This window comes from Frieseomelitta varia, unplaced genomic scaffold, assembly GCF_011392965.1.
Source record: "Frieseomelitta varia isolate USP_RPSP 00005682 unplaced genomic scaffold, Fvar_1.2 scaffold_200, whole genome shotgun sequence".
Taxonomy (NCBI): Eukaryota; Metazoa; Arthropoda; class Insecta; order Hymenoptera; family Apidae; genus Frieseomelitta; species Frieseomelitta varia.
Window position 1 is genome coordinate 1034 of NW_025109751.1, and position 12081 is coordinate 13114.

General features: G+C 41.1%; 1 long non-coding RNA gene across 3 annotated transcripts; it reads left to right on the plus strand.

Annotated features, from left to right (window-relative positions):
• The first annotated feature begins 2548 nt into the window (after nucleotides 1–2548).
• Nucleotides 2549–11945, plus strand: LOC122526863. Of its 3 annotated transcripts, none has more exons than XR_006306231.1 (4): nucleotides 2549–2684; nucleotides 9172–9479; nucleotides 9551–9718; nucleotides 10692–11945. It is a non-coding gene; the product is annotated as an uncharacterized LOC122526863 (long non-coding RNA). The 3 variants fall into 3 exon arrangements; XR_006306232.1 differs by having other exon boundaries at nucleotides 9374–9479; XR_006306230.1 differs by lacking the exon at nucleotides 9172–9479.
• The last annotated feature ends 136 nt before the right edge of the window (nucleotides 11946–12081 follow it).

The window sequence follows — 12081 nt, forward strand, 5'->3', positions numbered from 1 at the left end:
ATAATATTAAATTATTAATAATAATAATAAATTATCACGCACGATTACGAGTTACGTAAGTAGCAGTCACTGCAGTCTGCAGCCCATTGCAACAGAAACAAATCTCATCTCCTCTCGGAATACCCATCAAGTTTAAAGCTCGATCGTGCAAGTAGCACACAGCCACGAATAATCGCGAGCGCGCGCGTTTCGTTCCGATCGTCGCGAGAATCAAGGAAACACGTTTCAATGGACCCGAAAATATTTCGGATCGTTCTATTCTCGGTGTTCAAAGCAACGTCGGCCGTCGGCCAAAGGGGGACAAGAGCTGCTGAAATCTCGGGCTCCGACGTTTTCGCTGCATTCCGGCCCCCTTTGAAACCTCCGTCTATTTATATTTTCGGGGAGAACGCCGTGAAAGACGAGGGTACCGATCGATCGGCTGTTCGGCGAGCCGCGTTCACGGGTGAACGATGAAAGAAACAGCGAGAAGTGAAAAGTACGAGAGTTTCTAGAAGCACGTTTTAACGAGGCTCCCGCGAAAACTTCAAACCCAAAGTGAGTTGCCCGACCTTGCGAAACCGATTAATTCGTGAATCCATTTCTGGTCAACGACGAGAGTTAACTCTAGAGTCACTCCAACACTGGAACTATCAGAGTGGCCAATTTCTAAGTCTTGTTAGAAATTTCGAGACGAATGTAAATGGAAGTTTGCGCGAGTCATACCGTAAAGCATTTCAACGGTAATAAGAAAACAACAACAGTAATAAGAAAACGAACGACGATAATAATTTACAGGCACATTAGGCAGGGGAACGACGCGAGTCTGGCAGATAAATTCGAGACGAAACGCGAGGCACGAGAGGGAAGGAGAGGAGTATCTGTGCTTCGATATATATCCGTCGGAGCCCGAGACCCGGATGTACGGGAATAGCGGGTCGCGCGAAATCCACCGGTGTTGTCTGCGTGCGTGCGTGCGTGCGTGAGCTCAATAAAACCGGGCACTGAGCAAAGGGGGAAATGGAAGGGGAGAGAGAAGTTGGCGGCCTGCCAGCCGGAACCAAGCTAATCTCACTTTCGGTTTTCTGCCGTGCCCTCCCTCACCGCTGAGCCGACGATTATCGGCCCACCTGTGCAAATTACTATTCGATCGTGCCTATCGATTCTCTCCAATCTCCGAATTCCCTTCGACGATCCCCCCCCCCTGATGATTCTTTTCGGATAGTAAGATTATAGTTGTGGAACAGTGCGCCTCGGAAAAGCACGAAAGGCAATCCCACAATTTCCGACGTGGACAGATTTTTTTTTTAGAGAAATATTCGGAACAAAGTGTTAATTGTAATACACTGTAATGCTTCTTTTAATTAAAAGAGCATGAAAATATACACGGTAAAGTCCGGCATATGAAACTTTTTCATATAAAACATTATTACATTGTTATTGCTACAAAAGTTTTGACTTCATTGTAAAAGTTTACTTATAAAATTATGTTTCATCCTTTATTTTTCAGATAACTTTCGTAGAAAAACGTATCCTCTTTTTGCAGGAGAATTTTACAAATTTCATATCGTTAACAGATACACTGCGCATTTTCCATAATATTCAAAGAAATCTAATCTGATGTACGATGCTAACGAACCCTGCTGGCTTGCTAATTCAGTCAGGGTTAATTACCGTGATAATCAAAATGTAAAATCTCCCAAACCTAAAGTCTCGTTCGTTTCTAAACCTAACAACACCCAAGCTCTGATCCAAGATCCAATTAAACTACGAACCTTGAAACCAAAATAAAAAGCCTCGAGACTCATTTGGCCAACGACCTAACGCTTTCACCCGTACACGTACAAAGGAGATTACCGACGAATCCGAGAGCCCGGTGTTTATACCCTAGAACGCGCCCTACTACACCTGAACGCGTTGGAACGCGAACAACGCATTTAAATGGCCGAACGTACGCGTCCGATTGTGAACCCTGTCTCTCTCTCTCTTCCGGCTTCGCCACGACGATTGCATAATCGGCCGAACCAGCCAAAGGTCCCCGGGAGCAGCTGTTCTCGTCGTCGGATTCCGACGCACACCTCCCGTCTGCGAGCACGTACGAGACAGGGTTTGTTTCGGAGCGTGCACGCAGGTGCGATCCCGAACGATGGCCAACGGCGGGTAGCAGGTGCCGCACGGATAGATATCGATGAGTTTCCAACGACCGGAGATCTCCGCTTCGTGCACGTCCCACGATCATTCGAGCACGAACTGACGTTCAAATTTGAGCTTTCGGAGCCGTTGCTCGCTCAGACGTGAGCTTCGAGCTTCGTTGTTCGAACGTACAAAACTAGAAAAGCTGGCCAGTTCCTTCAAACGGGCCATACAAACTACTATCTTCTCTTTAACTTTGGTATCTAAAGAAAACGATTTATATCCGTGTAAATACATAGCTGACGTGAGGCGGCTGCGACACTCTCGACGCAGTGGAGGGGATGGCGCTAGCGATCAGGAAAGTGGTGGGGGCACAGGCCGCCAGTCAGCAATCTCTGGTTTAAACCACGGCGAAGAAATTAAAGAGTCACTCTCGCGTGATCGCCAGTAGTTGATCGTAACGCGGGAATTAATTTGTATTTTTGTATTTTGTATTTCTTGCGTATAGTTTGTAGGTTTTTAATTTTCCTCGCGGCGCAACTTGCGAACTCGGCGATCCCTCTTTATTAAAGGTAAGTCAAAGAATCCTGTCCATCGACTCGTTACGATCGAAAAGACGAAGAAGATTTTGTTTCGATCCTCCAAGCTTTTTAAAAAATTACAGAACTTCGAGTTCAATGTGATTCGCGCTCGATTACCAAGAAACAAAACTTGTTTATCTTGGCGAAGGTGACGTAACAACGATGATTATTTTTTTTTATTTTATTAGTTTTATATTCGATCGTTGAGACAGCTTCTCCGAAGAGCCAATTCCGCGAAACGTGTGTATTTTTTCAAGCTCCCGGGGCCGATCGATCTTCCATCGGGAAAGATGGATCGTTACGTCGTTCGTCTTCCAAGTCGTAACGACGCTTAAATTAGAAAAGATCAAGGTTATGAAGCTTTCCACGAGCAATCATCTCCCTCCCCTCAAAAAGATGTAAAGTATCTTTACCTCTTTCATTCAAGTATATTGCAATATATTATTTTACAAAGTATATTTATCATTCAGAGTATCGCTTTCAATGAAATGATCGGTGGCTCGAAAATGTATTGAGTCACTGGGCCTAGTTTTCTTACGAAAATTTTTCTAAACACAAACGATATCTACGTATTAAAAAAAAAAAAAAAACGACGAAACTAATGACACAGACAGTGACACAGCATATACGGAATCAACAATCGCTCTATTTAACCCTTCATGTCCGGCATCAAGCTAACCGTGACATTTTTATTAAATTCCTCCGACGTATCCTAAGGAAAACTTCCCTTTTTGGCCAATTTATCGTAAGGCGAGGGAGAATGTTTGCACGGGCTGGCACATTCCAAGATCTTCAGACGAACTGGAGAAGAAACTAGTTCGACGAAGTTTCGGGTGAAGTTGCTCGAGACGCGACGGGGGTGAGAGAGGAGAGGAATCTAGCCGCGGTAACTACTGCCAAACACTCCACAGTCTCGAAGGGGTAGCGTGCCCTCGGGATCAAGAAGTCGTAATCTACGAATCGGATCGCTTGCTCGCGAGAATACTTCTCTTTCCTCTCTCTCCCTCTCTTTCTCGTAGAATTCTCGTTCTATTTGGAACGAAACTTTTTCTTTAAATACATCGTTTTTCTTCGAATACGCGTGCACAAATATAAGAGAAGAAGCCGAGAATTCGGACAAGACAAGAGCTTGTAACAATTTAAACGAAACAGTAATTTATTAATTTATTAATTAACAGACTAAGAATATTTAAGTGAACAAAAAAAGTGTTGTATCGCGTACGTTTCGAATATTTTAGTTTATGTTAAATATTCTTTTTTTTTTTACTTGACTACTGTTACAGAGTATGCACTGTATTCGCATAACTGTGCACCGTCAAATCTTCCATGAATGCGTAAAAATCTATAATTCATCTATTACCTGTACACCGACTTCACTGCTAATTTATTTCCAATTGAATTACACTCGAATAAAATAACTTGTACAACGAATTTTCTGCACGATTAACAGAAACAAAATAATTCCCGACGAATTTTCTGGAATGAAACATTCCTCGACGAGATTGCCAACGTATCATCGCGTTAATTAACATTACTTTGTTACGTGTGCGCTGCACGATTAATTCGATCGTAGAAGAAGCAACTCGTAGAACGAATTTCCTGCGCGATGAACAGAAATATTTATTAATCCCCGATAAAATAAAACTGGGAATTAAAAATTCCTCGACGAAATTGAACAACGTTAGAATTGATCCATCGCGTTAATTAAATGCTCAACGTGCACTTCCTTCCCAATACGAGTTTCAACGAGAGAGAAGAGGGCGAGAATCGCGGCACGACAATCCGAGATACGGGTTAAGGGGAAGCTGATCGATTCACGAGTGAAATGTGAACCAGTCCAAGCCAGGTTATCCCCTAGGCGGGCTCCTGCTGGAACGGGTCTCAAGCCCGTCATCAATATTCGTAACGCGGTGGTGCTGCTGCCCGATCGTTCGCGATAAAATTCCCTAGCAGAAAAGCTCGGACGACCGAGCCAAGCAGGAGGATCGAAACGCCTCGAACGGCTCTTTACGAGCCGCTCCTTAAAAGCAGCGGTTTCAAAGACCAAAGGAGATCCCGCGACGGCTCGTAAAATCCGCAAGATCGATGACCGTCCGTTGGAAAATGCTTCCGACCGGCGAGAGCCGAGAGAGGCAATTAATCTCTGGATATGTTCTCCGGCGATCGATGAACCAGACTAGGAGAACACTTAGTTGGCCACTGGCTACGTTCCTTTCATTGTCCAACCACGTTTACGTACCTTTGTATTGTTTTTCTCTCTCTCTTTTTCTTTCTTCAAATTCGTTTCTACGATTTTTCTCGTTTTCTTTCAATGCACGAAAAAGTTGAAGCAAGTTGAAGATGATTTACATCTGTACTTGTGATTGCGAATTTCGTGAAATCGTATCAAGTGACGTGATTAATATACATTAATATATATAATGTGACGATAGAATTTAACGATGCATCTATAACTCGATGATACTAACTCGTTATACTTACGTTTTTCTATTGCTAAGGTGGATCTCTCCGGATTTTATTGAAAACTTTGAAATCCGATTGCAAATAAATAATATTATATAATTTTATAACAATATTATGAATATTATTTTTTTAATATAATAATATTATAATTATTATTTTTTTAATAATATTATATAATATTATATAATAATTATTTTAATAATATTATATAATTACATAATAATTATTTTAATAATATTATATAATATTATAATAATAATATAATAATTATTTTTTTAATAATATAATTATTATTTTAATATTATATAATTTTATAATAATATTGTTTTATAATAATATTGAGTTTAAAGAAATCGTAAGAAGCAACTGCTACACAGCTCGATCAGTCGCGCATATTACCAAGAAACATTTCAATCGAACTCTGCTACTTCCAAAGGCCAAGGAAAACCGTGTCGTTAAGAACACGTTTCGCGATGCAAGCAAAGACACGATATTTCACGCGACATATGAATTTATGGAAATTTATGGTCGGTGGAGAGCGGAGAGGGAGGTAAAGCGCGATCGTGCAAACGGAAAGTTAGTTGGCAACAATAATTATCCGAGTTCCGCAACTAGTGGGTGAAACGAGCGAGCCAAGCTTAAACTGAAACGAATATAGCCATCTCTAATTGCCTCGAGATCGCCGTCCACCTGTGTACAAATTCACAGCCACTGTGCGTTTTCATTGCCGTACACTGGGAATTCCCTGATAATTTCCTCGCCCCGAGGAAACTTCCTGGCGAACCGAACAGCTACAACCGAGTCTGTTTGCTCGTTCATTGAAATTCGTTGCCGTTGAAAACGATAGACGCGAAAATAACAGGTCCTCGCGAAGGGAACAACGATTTACATAAAACACGTTATTTTATGCAGATATATATTCTTGTTTTATTCCGCGTAACGATTTAACAAATAACACTATTTTATATACATATTTTTTTTTATTTATATATATATAATAAAATATAATATAATTTATATATAATATAATTTTATATATATATAATAAAATATAGTATATATAGTAAAATCATTACATGGAATAAAACAAAAAAAAATACCGTGTCGTTGCAATTATTCGTTGCGATAATTATTCAGTGATTAAATTCCGTTTATTTAATCAATTAACTGAAATCAATTTCGTTCATTGATTATTCATTCTGTAATTTAAAACATGACTTGTATAATATCCTTCAGACACTGATTTGAATAATATGCGCGTCTTGTTACACTGCCCGAGGATAGTAATTTCATATGGTCGTCGTTTTATAGCGTTCGTTGTTACTGAGAAAACGATGCTTTTTGCCGAGAAAATTTCCGAAAACAAAATTTCTCGGCACGTGTCACTCGTTTTCTTGAGAAGCACGAAAAATCGAGGTACGACGTTCCATCATTTTTGGACGCGACTGTATTCACGTTCGAAACAGTGTCCGCAAGGCCTTCGGCGCTCCATTTGCAAGAATGAATACGCATGAACTACGAATATGGTGCAATGAATACACATGAGATTAGAGCCATTTTCCTTTGCGGGTTTAATCTTAGTCATCCAGCGCGGGTAGTTTTCAAGAGGTTACCGCTAATTAACCTGCCGCACCGTCGTTCGCGAAACAACTAGAAACAATAAATTTACATTCATTTTCATAATCTCTTTCTACGATAAATCAATCGAATTTTCCGCGAAGAATTGTAAATCCCCCGAGAACTGTTCTACCGTATTGCGTATTGAACGTACGCTGAATCAAAAACCGTTGAATTATGGCCAGAAGTTTCATCGCCATCTATTCCCCTTTAATAAGACATCGAAAATTTGAGGACAAACTAATTTCATTAATTTCAAATTAAATTCAACCTCTAACTTCTGATTTCCTTCATTTTTGAAAGTTATTTCTTTCAAATTGAAAGGGAAAAAAAAGTTTATTTTAGCAGGAAGTGATTTCTGGCCCATCTCCTTGTTAATTATTCTGCATTTGTAGAAAGGGAAGCGAGAAAACACTGCTGATAAAAAAAAAAAGAGAGAAATTGGCGTTGGGAACTTCACGGGAGTGTGACACGAAGCGTTGCGCATGCGCGGTAGATCGCCGCAGTAGATGAGTCACCTAACCTATAAGCGACCGCGAGGCTCATTCAAAAGTTGTGGCCGGTCTCGCCATCGGTGAGACGATGTACAAGGGATCGGTGTCCATCCGGGTCAGGCAGCGCGAAAGCCCTCACTCCCTTTTCTCTGTGGCTGTCCGCGGTGTTGCGCAACCGCGCGTACGTGAACACGCGTGTGTGCCAACGCAGCCGATATCGATCTCGAAATTATGCATTCGTCGAACGATGGCTTCCTACGCGCAGCCGCGACGCGCAACAATTTTTCGCCTTGGAATGGCCAGCGAAAAAGGCGAGAATTCAGAAACTGAATATTTTTGGTTTTCTCTCTCTCTCTCTCTCTCTCTCTCTCTCTCTCTCTCTCTCTCTCTCTCTCTCTTCTTTCCCTCGACTCGTGGTTCGAAACAATTGACATTGGTAAATCATGCAAGCAGTAACAATCGAACGTAAAATATAAATGATCAAGGATTTCTGCGTCATCCACTAGAGAATCGATTAACTAATATGAATATGAAATTATTCTAATACGAGGATTTCTAGTAAAGAGGTTCATGAATAAACACAATTGACTGAACATTTATGCAGGCTGTCGTGTCTTTGGCGAGGTAATTTAAAAAGGAACAGAGATAGACAGAGATTCGTTTCATCTATTAAGTATGGTAGTACATTAATTTTGGTATTTCTGTGTTTCATCTATCATCGTGTATTCGATTTAACCCTGCCACGCGCAAGTTTCCACAAACTTTCAAACAAACCTCACAGAAGGATTTTTATCGTTACACACTGACAACAATTCGTTCTCGTATTTTTCAATTTCATCTGCCTTCGAAACGAGCCTGACAGCGAGGACGTTGGTTACAAATGAAGAAAGAAGAAAATAAAAATAGCAGAAAATAGATTGTACTCTCAATTGTTAAGAATCAACAACGAAGCGGACAGTTGTCACAATGATCTCATTATACGCAAATTAGAATAAATAGTTTCTCGTTAAATCTCGTAATATATTTATTCGAACGAGTAAATCTCTCTACGTCTATTGTCCTTTATCGCCCGAACGGAACGATTGTTCGCCCGATAGGAATACAGGATACGTTTGAAAATCCGGAGGAGCGTGGCCAGAGTTCTGCTGAGTAATTAGGGTGGTCGGTTAGAACGGAGGGAAAACGGCGAGATACTTTGGCCAGACAGCGGCACCGAGCTTTTTCCTGGCCATTTACGGTCTACACCGCCGTTCATTGGCCACCAGATGCGGCCGTGTCGACATGTGGTTCGCCGGCTTGCAATTCGTGCATACGCGCCCCGGGCCTAATGTTAAATGCATACACCACGGGAATATACGCGACAGACCGCCCACGTGCTGTTCAACGATCCTTTAATCTGCCGTTTGCAGATCGTGGCCTCGTTGCCGCCGCCGTCCACGTCACTCTCCTCTTCCAACTGAAAATCCCGAATCGTTTGCAAATGAAACTATCGCTACTACAGTGATATCGACCACTGTCCAGCTGCGCGGGAAGATTCAACCGAATATTTTTCCGAGATTCTCAACTCGGGGAAATTCCGAAGTGAAATGACGAAGAAAACTTTACGAAACGGCCTGTCCAAGCTCATTCAAGAAAGGTGAAATTCGCCGTTTCGTAATTACTCAGATACCGATTTCAAGACTTTCGCGTGAAAAGTCAAATTCTAGAAAAGATCCTTTCACCACTTGGCATACCTAACTGATGGATATGTTAAATAATCTTTGCCCTGAAATCCTTTTTCTATTATTCATAGTTCAAAATCAAAGTTACACAAAATATTCGAGTATTCTGTTGCAGTGAATTTAGATCTAGAAAAAAAAAAAGAAAACTACCTACTTCAAGTAGTTATGGTTTTCTTGTTACAGTCAAATTTTGAAATCAAACACGCTCAACGAAGAGTCGCGAAACAGTCGTAAAAGATACACTACACGATCAAGAGTAGCTATATAGTAGCTATATAGTAGCTTCTCTCGCTGCTATATAATATTTTGATAAATGAACATGTCCGTCGTTATATCGTAACCAAAAAACTATGCAGGAGTTAAATGCACGTAAATATACTAATAGGGACAATGAAACACGTGACAATTCAAGCGACTGACAAGCGACTGACGACGTGTTTCGTTACATTCCCGATGGAAAAATGGAAAAAAGGATCGTTTCCTAATCCAAGGTAGGTCGCTAACGAACGCGCATCTCACGCTGATTCGATTCCCAACGAGTCTCGATTTACTGTGTTCCCAGGAGTGGCCCATCTTTCTCACGGTTCGCTGTTCAAGAACGCACGCGGTGAGACGTTTCTTCTACGAATGAGGCTATCTCGTCGGTCGTGGAGCACCCGACTTTGAAAAGTTGGCAGACGAGGAATGAAAGAAGGAGAAACAAGTGTCGACGACTTAGCAACCAGGATTGGTAGGCTGCCAAGCAACCAGTAACCATTGCTATCAATCTTCTCCCCGTGACGATCTCCTCGCTTCTTAGGTTTCTTTTTTCCTTTTTTTTTTTTTTTTATTCCCTCTTTTCTTTTCTATTTTATTAAACTCGTGCAACTGCATTCGCAAGAATGTCGCGAACACAAAGACCATCGATCAAACGGAATACGTGCCCCCGTACAACGAGTGAAACTAATTTTCCGAACTTAGACGCGTTAGGAGTCGTCGACGTGCCACGACGGTTTTATTATCGCGGAAGCCGCCTTCCACGCGTTCCGTGAAATTGAACGAGTCGGAATTCCATTCCGTTTGCCGTTCGATACTCTCTTAATTAGAAAGAAGAAAGTGCGAATTGTCTTTTAATTAGCGGCAGTGTGAGAAGTTTCGAGGAGTTTCGATCTGTTTCGATTGTTTCGCGTCGAGTGATTTGAGCTTCGAATAGGCTTCGAACACGAAAGTTTGGTTTAAAGAAGACACCTCTTTCGAATTGTTATGAATATTTATATACAGCCAGTCGCGAAATTCCTCCTGCCCAAAATATTTTATTTTCTCCTTCTTCTATCAACCACTTGCGCTGACTGATTGCGGACCATAACGAGCGACCAGACAGTATACGATAATTGGTCGCTTTCTTTTTGAACTCGTCGGTATCGAATATCGCTGGATAGAAATGATTGAGAAGCAATGACTTTGTTATTCGTTTCGCCTATTTTTATTTTACTTAAATATACTTAAAACTGAGAGAATTACCGCAATTTTGGAACAAAAATATTCTCGACGTGCGTGGCACGTCATCCCAGCGCAAGAGGTTGAATAACAATTTCCCTGGCTGACGCACACTTTACCAAAAAATAAAAATATATTACAATCGTAAATTTTGCCAACGAGATTTACCAAATTTTCGAATTACAATTTACAATATTTATTAAACTATTGATCCCTGTCTCTAACAGTACAGATTTTCCAACGAAACGTGAAGAACTGTACAATTTCTACACTAACCTAAACATGGATGTCTGATCTACGTCGCCGCAAGGAGGATCGTATTTTCGGAAAAAAAAAAGAAGAAAAAAGAAAACGCAGAATTATTCCTCAAATAATTGCTGTGTTCCAAATTTTCTCCCGACTTCGCCCTTTGCCCGAAAGAATGCAAAACGAATTCTACGCGGCAAACGTGGCCTAGCCGTACGAAGAAGAATTCCATTCCAACCTCCCTCCCGCCCCCAAAACCGTGGTCGGTTTTTGCCACGCAATTACTACGAAGTATCATCTCTCATGACGCAAAAGGAGAAAAACGGGATGGGAGAGGTGGTCTCGCCGTGTCTCGCGGTTGTATTTTCAGCAACGTGTCATCCGGTTCGCCGTTTTACGCGGCTCGTTTATTTTCGGTGGCGGGAGGGAGAGAAACGAGAAGAGGCGAGGAGTTACAGCGACGCAGGGGCAACCGCAGCTTCAAAGGAGCCCTCCACTCGTTACTTTATTAGCGCGAGCGCGCGTGCCAGTACGGCCCGCGGAAAGAAAGATCGTGGCCTTTGGATCTCTGCTGGCGAAACGCTGGATAAGTTCCCGGAACGATCGTATAAATTTCTTCGCTTGCCGCGCAACCGCTCGCTTGAAGAATCGAAACGCTCCGAATCTTCCCCAACGGACGCCTTGTTCACTGCGATATTTCTCCTCGACGCGACGCGGAGAAACGATCGTTGCCACCGGACGGTTTTTCTCTCCTTTCCTCAGCGACGAATGATCAACGACGAACTTTCGATCGATGTGCAGCAGCAGTGAATTGGGAGTGAGATTTTCAACGAACGTTGAAAAATTCGAGGATTGAACAAGTCTCGCGCTGGCTATTGCATTATTTTACTCGTAACATTCGTGTTACTTGTATTTATACTTTATCTGTACAATTATATTGCCATTTTCTTTACATTAAATCGTTAAGTTTTAAATTTTCATAATTGCGTTATTTAAATGAATGACGAATTTTTAACCTACTGAACTTCCACAGTGATGTGTCTACCATGACAAGTTTCATTAAATTTATTTTTTATTTTCAATAGAAAAAAGTTGAAAAATTCGGAGATTGAACAAGTCCCGCGCTGGTTATTGCATTATTTTACTCGCAATTTTCGTATAACTTGTATTTATACTTTATCTGCACAATTATATTGCCATTTCTTTACATTAAATCGTTAAGTTTTAAATTTTCATAATTGCGTTATTTAAATGAATGACGAATTTTTAACCTACTGAACTTCCACAGTGATGTGTCTACCATGACAAGTTTCATTAAATTTATTTTTTATTTTCAATAGAAAAAAGTTGAAAAATTCGGAGATTGAACAA